This window comes from Haliotis cracherodii, unplaced genomic scaffold, assembly GCF_022045235.1.
Source record: "Haliotis cracherodii isolate W230 unplaced genomic scaffold, xgHalCrac1.p SCAF_16, whole genome shotgun sequence".
NCBI lineage: Eukaryota > Metazoa > Mollusca > Gastropoda > Lepetellida > Haliotidae > Haliotis > Haliotis cracherodii.
In genome coordinates, this window is record NW_027266271.1 from 22,699,957 (window position 1) to 22,707,715 (window position 7,759).

Consider the following 7,759-nt stretch of genomic DNA (forward strand, 5'->3'; position numbering starts at 1 on the left):
CTGTTCTCAGCAGCATTTTAGCTTTACTCCGGCATGTTAAGACCAGTTATTAAATATGCTTGTTTCACGGGACTTATTTTCAAAACTGACTGGATAGGAAGTTAGGATTTGTTTCCATTTGGGTACAAATCTATGCAAGTAAATTTAATTCCATGCACCATGTGACATCATTTGGTCACGCACCCAGCGGCTCCCAGTGAAGAAGGGGCGGGCATGAAGCCATGGTGACAAGAGGGAGCTTCCTCTGCGAATCTGACATACTATACATGGCATTGCGGTTTCAATAATTGGAATCTGGTGCAAAATAATTTCTTGAATTGCTTCTGAAGAGTGCTTAGAAATTACAAATATGAGGTCGAGGACAATGGTATGAGCGGGCGGGTCATTAGACACCAAGAATGTACCAATCTTTATTGTGAATCCTTGGCAATGTAAACATGTAGATGATGTCATGAGTAACGATTCGCGTCAAAGGGACATGATGCTTCACAATCAATCATGTCGACCATCTCCATTAGTCGATATCTAGTACCGTTTACGCCTCGGAATCCAACGGGTCTATCTAAAAGTGTTGTTTCTAAAGAGACACTCGGTACAGAGAAACATGGGGCGGTCGGGTAGCCTAGTGTTTAAAGCGTTCGCTCGTCACGCAGAAGACCCGTGTTCGATTCCCGACATGGATACAATGTGTGAAGCCCATTTCTGGTGTCCCCCGCCGTGATATTGCTGGAATATTGCTAAAAGCGGCGTCAAACCATACTCACTCACTCACTCACAAAGATACATATAGTGCATGGTCCAGCAACGTACCACCAATTCCTGTCTCAAAGATTTACCACAATCCTGAATACAATCAATGAACAATTAGAACTTATTTGAGACAAGTGGATTAATTCCATGTGGATTATTAAACACTTCAGGATTTGCTTGAACTTTTGCAATCTCAGAAAAGAATCAAGATCAGTTCTGTAGAAACATTGACGTTTTCAGTCTATACACCACTACCCTACACCACATACGTAATGAAAGCCTGCATTCCTTGTTCCACGGGGCATTTGTCACAAACAGTTGTGAATGGGTGGTGGCCATAGTTTAGTTGCATATCTTTCTTCAAAGCTTCAGGGAAATTTGTCAAAAATGAAAGCAAATGTCATGTGAAGTTTACTGAGAAATCAATATGTGAAATGCTGAACTTCCTCATGGATAACATCAACTTGAAATTTGGGGACATTCGGAGAAGAAGAAGGCATCTCCATGGGCGCACACTGTACTCACCTCCTTGCTGATCCCCTTCTCTATGCATGGGAATCGGAAGTTTTGCTCGAAGTTGCAAGGTGCGGTGGGGTAGTTTAATGGTTAAAGCGCTTGCTCGTCACGCCAAAGACCCGGGTTCGATTCCACACATGGGTACAATCTGTGAAGCCCATATCTGATGTCCCCCACCCTGATATTACTGAAATAGTGCTAAAAGCGGCGTAAAATCATTCTCACTCACTCACTCACTCAAATCAAAAACAAAATCAAAACACGGGTTTGTGTTTCATATTTAGATCACCAACTCACTCACTCGCTCATATTTAGATCTGTACATAGATTCAGTGACAAAACAACATCCACAAGACCGTAATACGAGAGGGATGAATTCAACTTCATGACAGTAAACTTGCCCTTTTCCAATATAGCAGCTGCTCCAGTTGGTTTCTGCATTTATAAACTTTTTAAGTACAATCGAGCATGCTCTTTCTAGGAAGATTACAAAGGTCATCTTTGGACTCTTGACTAAAGTTGATAAAAATTACATTATTCAAAGCCTAAAAAAAATTTTCTAAACTTTTTATGGAGACATTCCCAAATTGGACGCATCAGTGACCAATGATGTCCCATGTTCCCGTGTTATTTTCCGAAACGTCCAATCTGTCAGACAATATGCCACCTGATAAATAAACAAGTGTTGTGGGAACAAAGTTTTGAAGCGGAACAAAGTGGTGAAGGTACCTAGTGCTGAAGTAACCAAGTGCTGAAGTAACCAAGAGCTGAAGTAACCAAGAACTGAAGTAACCATGTGCTGAAGTAACCAATGTGCTGAAGTAACCATGTGCTGAAGTAACCATGTGCTGAAGAAACCAGTGACAAAGTGCTGAAGTAACCAAGTGTTAAAGTAACCAAGGGCTGAAGATACCATGTGATGAAGAAACCAAGAGCTGAAGAAACCAAGGGCTGAAGTAACTATGTGCTGAAGTAATCAATGTGCTGAAGTAACCATGTGCTGAAGTAACCATGTGCTGAAGTAACCATGTGCTGAAGTAACCAATGTGCTGAAGTAACCATGTGCTGAAGTGACCATGTGCTGAAGTAACCATGTGCTGAAGTAACCAATGTGCTGAAGTAACCATGTGCTGAAGTAACCATGTGCTGAAGAAACAAGTGACAAAGTGCTGAAGTAACCAAGTGTCAAAGTAACCAAGAGCTGAAGATACCATGTGCTGAAGAAACCAAGAGATGAAGTAACCAAGAGCTGAAGATACCATGTGCTGAAGTAACCAAGTAAGTAAATAATTCGTGGGCTGACCGTTATATTTTCTAAAAATAATGTGTCTTCTCTTTTATTGGCGAGGGTGGGGTTTGGGTTAGATGGCGTGGATCATTGTTCACCCTGGGACACTGGTTTCCCTGACCAAAACTCTATTATTCAAAAACCGCCACGATGCGGTTGGTCGACTCACTTCTTCACTTCCTCACCTCACGAGCCGTTCTACAAAACGTTATTTGGACGTTGATGTCTCACAGCGGTTCTTTCACATCAATTATACCGCCCGGGTGTACATCACAAAAGAAATAACAGAACAATATGTCAACATCTGTCACGACTTCTACACTATAAGTAGTTTTCACTATACCGTGCCACCTTCTTCTGACATCAACAGATCGTATACACACAAAAGTGATCACGTCTCATGAACCCCACTCTCCTCCACCATCAATGGTCTAACAAGGTGTGGATTACATCACTGAACCCCACACTCCTCACCCACAGCAATGGCCTAACAAGGTGTGGATTACATCACTGAACCCCACTCTCCTCACCCACAGCAATGGCCTTACAAGGTAGGGGTTACATCACTGAACCCCACTCTCCTCCACCACAGCAAGGGTCTAACAAGGTAGGGGTTACATCACTGAACCCCACTCTCCTCCACCACAGCAAGGGTCTAACAAGGTAGGGGTTACATCACTGAACCCCACTCTCCTCCACCACAGCAATGGTCTAACAAGGTGTGGATTACATCACTGAGCCCCACTCTCCTCCACAACAGCAATGGTCTAACAAGGTGTGGATTACATCACTGAGCCCCACTCTCCTCCACAACAGCAATGGTCTAACAAGGTGTGGATTACATCACTGAACCCCCCTCTCCTCCACCACAGCAATAGTCTAACAAGGTGTGGATTACATCACTGAACCCCACACTCCTCACCCACAGCAATGGTCTAACAAGGTGTGGATTACATCACTGAACCCCCCTCTCCTCCACCACAGCAATGGTCTAACAAGGTGTGGATTACATCACTGAGCCCCACTCTCCTCCACCACAGCAATGGTCTAACAAGGTGTGGATTACATCACTGAGCCCCACTCTCCTCCACCACAGCAATGGTCTAACAAGGTGTGGATTACATCACTGAGCCCCACTCTCCTCCATCACAGCAATGGTCTAACAAGGTGTGGATTACATCACTGAGCCCCACTCTCCTCCATCACAGCAATGGTCTAACAAGGTAGGGGTTACATCTCTGAACCCCACTCTCCTCCACCACAGCAATGGTCTAACAAGGTGTGGATTACATTACTGAACCCCACTCTCCTCCACCACGGCAAGGGTCTAACAAGGTGTGGATTACATCACTGAACCCCACTCTCCTCCACCACAGCAATGGCCTTACAAGGTGTGGATTACACAACTGAACCCCACTCTCCTCCACCACAGCAAGGGTCTAACAAGGTAGGGGTTACATCACTGAACCCCACTCTCCTCCACCACAGCAATGGCCTAACAAGGTTTGGATTACACCACTGCAAACGTTCAGCGTGTTGCATCTGACAAGACGAGCACCAATCCAAGCTCTCCTGGGCGGTTATGCAGTGTTTGGTCGGAAAAGTGTGGCATGCCAGGAGTCTAATGTATCGGTCCTCCGTTACACTGGGTTACACTTGCGCGGTTACACATGGTCTTCCTGCGCTAGGCCTGTCAGAGAAGGCCACACTTCCAGTGCTGATGTATCTTGATGGTCCCCCAGGACAAATCCATGGTCCCAGCATCCCGCCGAGTTAGCCCTGCTCCAGACGTCCGATGACACTGTGACATTATCTTGCGTCAGTCTTGTGTACCTGTCGGTATAGATTACCATATACTCTCCAAAAAAAAGAAACGCATTGCCAAAAACATTAACCGTTAATGGGTTTATTTCACAGCATGATAAGGAAAGAGCAACTGTTCTGTAAAACATGAAATTGCACATAACAGGAGCAGCAAAGTTTGTCGATATGATGTTTCGTATTTCATAATACACGGATGTCGTGCAGATGGTCAGTGGTGACGTCAGGTTCAATATATGTTATGGACTCTACATGCTTCCATTGGGTTCATGACCTGGCGACCTGGATGGCCAAGGAAGCACATTTAGGTTGTTAATGGCTAGAAGGGCTTCCATGACGCAAGCCGCATGCGGCCTGGCGTTATCATGTTGGAAAATCTCACGTTGGACGTCAGTGGCAGGAAGGACGTGGTGCTGCAAAATTTCGTCCATGTAACGTAAACTTCCTCCACCAAAATCTGTCCACTCAACGTACACAATTACGGGCAAAACGTTCGTTAATTCCTATGTACACACGAATTCGTCCATTACGTCTTTGTAAGAGAAAACGTGATTCATCACTAAACCATCTTCGTCTCTGGCGTCGCAGATTTCAGATATGAACGTCAGTGTGCCAAACGAACGCGTTGAAGGTTTGATGACGTCGTCAGACGAAGCCCAAGTACGGCCGCCTGGCACTCAATCCAAGCGAAGAACGACCTTTCGCGAATTTTGATCGACCAATGAAATAACTGACAAGAAATCGACATTAGCCAATCAGAAGGCAGCTTTCTCGAGCTTTACGACACTAGTTTCAAACTGGCGACTACGCTTCGAAACATATTATGACGTATTCTCGATTTAAAAAAATTAAAACTGATAAGAAGAACAATCTGGAATGGCTTATAGATGGCCTAGATTGTATGGATATAATCATAAAATACGTAACTGTCGTTCGTAATACCCCGTGTTAAATGTTTCGTGGTTGCATGATTAGAAGACATATTCCGACAGTCACTTTCATGATCTGGTAAGCGACGCTCTGATTGGTTGGTGAAAGGTCGTTCTGACGTGACCCTTAATGGGATGTCCTCAGATCTTTGTTTAGCGATAGCGAGAACTAAGATCTCATTTTAATGAGATTGATTCTGTACGGATATCCTTCGTAGTCAAAGTCAAAGTCAAAGATATTTATTGCATGTAATGCCTCCGGACCATATACAAAACAGTTACAAATAAGTAGTTACATATTTGGATATATGCTCATGTTTAACAATTTGTTTCTGAGGGAAATTGCATTTTTAACATATATAGTCAGTTTTAATATGACAGCATCATCGTTTGAAGAAAGAAGAGAAATAAAAGCAGGTACAGGATAATTTGCCAGATAGCGTTCTGGTATAAACTTGTTTCTTAGATCGCAATAATAAGGACATACAAAAGTAAAATGAATTTCATTTTCTATAGCTGAATAGTCCTGGTACGTTGGCTTGTGGTTTCGGCCGTGACAGTCCGATCACGTAAATGCAGCACCCGGATGTAATGATCTTGGGCGGGTGTGGTGACTCGTCGTCGGCCTGAACGTGGACGGTCATTGGTTGGCCCAGAATTTGGGAATCGTACGACGAGACGTGAAATTGTAATCTGGTCGACATTTCAACGACGGGAAACTGATGTCTGAAACTCTCCAGCTTGATGTCGGCCTATGGCGATATTGCGTGTAGCAGAGACAAGTCGTGGCAATGTTAAGTTCGTTCAAATTTGCAAAACCACATAACAAATTTGTAGACAGATGTTCACTTATTTAGCCAAGTAGAGCCTGTACTTTTCCGTTAAGGTCGCGTTTGGGCGACATGTTTTAGAACGTTGTGAACAATGCAGCCAAAGTGAAAACTTCAAACCAAATGGCACAATTTCCTGTACCAAATCCTCACATCCGAATATGTAGATGATCCATGGAGTATTTCAAAAACACTGAAGCCATTTAGGTGAAAAAAACAATATTCATTGTCATGCAATCGGCAGTGCGTTAACTTAAATTTTTTGGAGAGTATATATACCTCCGACAAAAAGTAGGAAAACTGATGAAATGATAGTGAAGGAGTAATGAGGATAAATATCTGTAAAATATATTTCGGGCGTGGAGACCAATAGCTGACGTGTCAATTATGTTGGGGTCAGTCCAATGTCCGTATGCCTTAACGTCGGAGATAATCGGTGACGACCTGGGCAGGACGTGGTCTGCCGATAATTCTGGTGAAGAGAACAACTGGACACAAAATTTGGTCAGCATATCGCTCGCCAGTCAAATGTCCATTGACATTAACCAAATTAGTTCGCCGGTCATGTGATTCCGCCCCACACCATGACACTACCACCCCCATACCGAACATGGTCAAGAGTTGTTGCCCTGGCATGCCGCTCACAGCTACGTCGTCAACAACGTTTCCTACCATCTATGCATCGGAGGCAAAACATTTACTTCTAAGTAAACATGGTGCAACGCATTTAATGCGCGGCCCGCCCCTGGTGTTGCCTAACCATTCGCATTCTTTACCGCCTATGCTAATTTTTTTGGGGTCACATCCTTCACAGGACGTCTTGCTTTCAGACGGGCTGCAGAGAACCGGTTTAAATTTTGATGGTAGATGTTGAAATTCGGTGTTTTTTCCCTGTTTTAGAAATTTACATTTCTGATAATGTCAGTGATAAAATGATCAATAGTTTACAATGAACTTGTACCTAAGTTCAGAGTAGGAGTTACATGCACAGAAGATGAGGTAACGAGGTGAGGTAAGGTGAAACGACGTTTGTGTGTGTTCTTAAACTTATCTTCAACCGAGAAATTTATTACATTACTCAGATGTGAACACGGGTGTTATACTCTTTGAAAGTTAATTGATCAAATGTTCCAAGGACGCTTGACACTCATTTAATTCTGTGTGCGCTTTTCTACGTGTATGTTATTATGCTTGCGAATAGTAGTATTTCTGCTTGTGATCAGTATTATACTTGTAATGTTTATGTTGAGTGTCGGTGAGGATAAATGCACCTCTGTGTTGGGGGTGTGTGTGTTGGGGGGGGGGGGGGGGGGGGGCGTGTGAGGGGCTTGTGTGCGTGTGTTGGTGTCTCCGTGTTTGTGTATGAATGTGTGCGTGACTTTATGAATAATGTGGCGTATGTGTGTGCGTGTGTGCGTGTGTGTTCATAACCCAATCTTAACTTTAAACATTGTGTTAGTATATGTCTTAGTTTACCTTATCCAGATCATGACGTTATACATTTGCTTTTATGTCTAGTGTCTCGAAGGCCATAACTGCTCGGGTGTTATAATTTATTGTTTGTGTACGTGTTTTAGTATGAAGTGTATACAACATGTAAACATCTCTGTGTGGTGTGGTGTGTG